The sequence below is a fragment of the Chlamydomonas reinhardtii genome, chromosome 2, assembly GCF_000002595.2.
Source record: "Chlamydomonas reinhardtii strain CC-503 cw92 mt+ chromosome 2, whole genome shotgun sequence".
Classification (NCBI taxonomy): Eukaryota; Viridiplantae; Chlorophyta; class Chlorophyceae; order Chlamydomonadales; family Chlamydomonadaceae; genus Chlamydomonas; species Chlamydomonas reinhardtii.
The window spans coordinates 8497656-8499873 of NC_057005.1; the positions used below are offsets into that span (position 1 = coordinate 8497656).

Consider the following 2218-nt stretch of genomic DNA (forward strand, 5'->3'; position numbering starts at 1 on the left):
CCTCCCTCCTCCCTCCCTCCTCCCTCCTCCCTCCGGCGGCTTCGGAATGCTGCCGCTCCGAGCGCACCTACGGGGCCGTGAGGCCTTGTGGGCGGCCCGACTCGTCCAGGCAGAAGCTGCAGCGCCCACGGAGCAACACCACCCCTTGCACCGCGTTGTGGCCCTTAGCCTACAACGGCACCATCCCTCGCTGCGCCCATGGACCATGCTCACAGCCCGCCCTGACGTCCGACCCATGGGATGCCAGTTGCCGGGCGACTTGCAGCGCATCTATGAGGCTTTGGGCCATCTCCCGCCTGTGAGAGCGGTGAGGACGCCGCCACCAGCGCCAGGCGACTGGTGCTGGGCAGCACCTTTGTGGGGCAATCCGCTCCTGCCTGTGAGTGACCACACCCGACGGCCTGGCCTTGAGGCGCACCATACACGCCTCGCAGCGTGTCGCCACCTGCGCACCGTAGGTGACCTGGTGCAAGCACTGACAGCGGCGGCAGCATGGCGGACAACACGGCCAGTGGGAGCGAGGGTGTGGCATGGGAGGAATGGGTGCGGCAGCACCTTGACCCAGAGACGCAGCTACGCGAGCAGCCGGCACTCGAGGGCCTGAATAGCCTTGCAGCAGACATACCAGAGACCTGGCTGGCAGCAGCACGTGCAGTGCAGGAACGGCTCCAGGCTGGGTTGGGCCCCGCCCCGCCCTCGGAATCGGCAGTGGTTCGGCTGATCATGCCTTGCCTTGGCTGGAGGATACCTGGCATGCAGCAACCCCTGGCGCTGGAGAAGCTGTCTGTACGTGTTGCTACCGTCATGCAGCTGGGAGACGTCGGGGTAGCCCGCAGTCAACTGCACACGGCATATGCAGCTGAGGCGCGCGAGACACCACCAGCAACCCCCCCACAACGCTGGATTCCCCCCTTTGACCGGCTCTGGCGGATACGCTGGGAGAATGCCCACAAGGAGACAGCTTGGCGGGTGTCAATCGACGGCATTGGCATTGCCGGTAACACGCATCTCACACATGCACCTGGTCCGGTGCCGTGTGGATGCGGTGTGACGCCAACCCACAGCCCCAGGCTACACGCGTTTTGGCAGTGCGCAGTAGCTCAGGCGGTTGTGCAGCAGCTCGCAGCGCAGCTTGCGGCCCCGCCCACCAGGGAGCAGGTGTGGTTGTTTGAGGCCCCGGCTGGCGTGCAACAAGCAGTGTGGGATGTAGTGGCTATGGCGGCGTTAGCGGCTATGGAGAGGGGGCGGTGCGCGCTGTATGCCGCAAGGCGCCGTGGCCTAGCCAACGCTGCCACAGCACCACTGCCGCAACAACCTCTACAGCAGGGCCAGTTACCGCAGCAGCAGCTGCAGCAGCAGCCGCAGCAGCAGCCGCAGCAGCAGCCGCAGCAGCAGCAGCAACAACAGGCTCAAATACAGACGGACACCCAACAAGCGATTGACACAGCAGTGATCGACTTGTGGGGTCGCTTAAAAGCATTCACAGCACTGGGAGTGCCGCGGAAGGGCTGGGATCAAGTGGGTGCACAGCATCCCTTCCTGAGAGTAGTAAACGGCCAGTTGCGCTGTCACACAGGTATGAACGCGGGACAACCCGCTCAGGCCATCACGGACAGTGACGAGGACTAAGCACGGTTCCGCAGGTGCATGAGGGTGGGCTAGAGAGGGTCAGGGTTTCTGCTTTCTGTTTTCTGTTTATGTTTGTGGTTGGGCTGGGGGGCTTCGCCAGGGCCAGCGATGCAGGGTGTGGTTTCCGCCAGAGAGCGGCCCCTGCTGGTCCTTTTGAGGGGGCTTGGTTAGCTTGCTTTATGCGCCCTAAGCGCCTTGCCTTCCCTCTGTTGTGGCCAGGGGTGCTGTTTGTGGCAGGACGGCCTTGTGTGCATTTCTGGCCTTGGCGGGCGGTGTTTTCCTGGCGTGTGTTTTGGTCTGGTGTGTACGTGTGGTGTGGTGTGAAGGAGGCAGTTGTGTCTGCCCATCTGAGGCTCCGCCCTAGCCTGCTGGCTGTTGTGCTTTCTTTTGGTGGAGAAGGCGTGAGCCTTGTGTCTCCGTGTCTCTTTTGTCTTGACCAGGACTGGGGCCTTATCCCCTGCTGTGTCAGGCGTGCCTAGGGGTGAGCGTGTGGAACGCGCTCACCCAACACTAGGGCTTGTCAGCCCTAGTCATCAGTGGCTTCGCCACTACCAAGTGTAATATTCTCCCTCCTCCCTCCTCCCTCCCT

General features: G+C 63.1%; 1 protein-coding gene across 1 annotated transcript in view; it reads right to left on the bottom strand.

Annotated features, from left to right (window-relative positions):
* Nucleotides 1-2218, bottom strand: part of CHLRE_02g141826v5 (uncharacterized protein) — a 16184-nt gene that overhangs the window by 5484 nt on the left and 8482 nt on the right. The gene's annotated exons all lie outside the window — the stretch shown is intronic.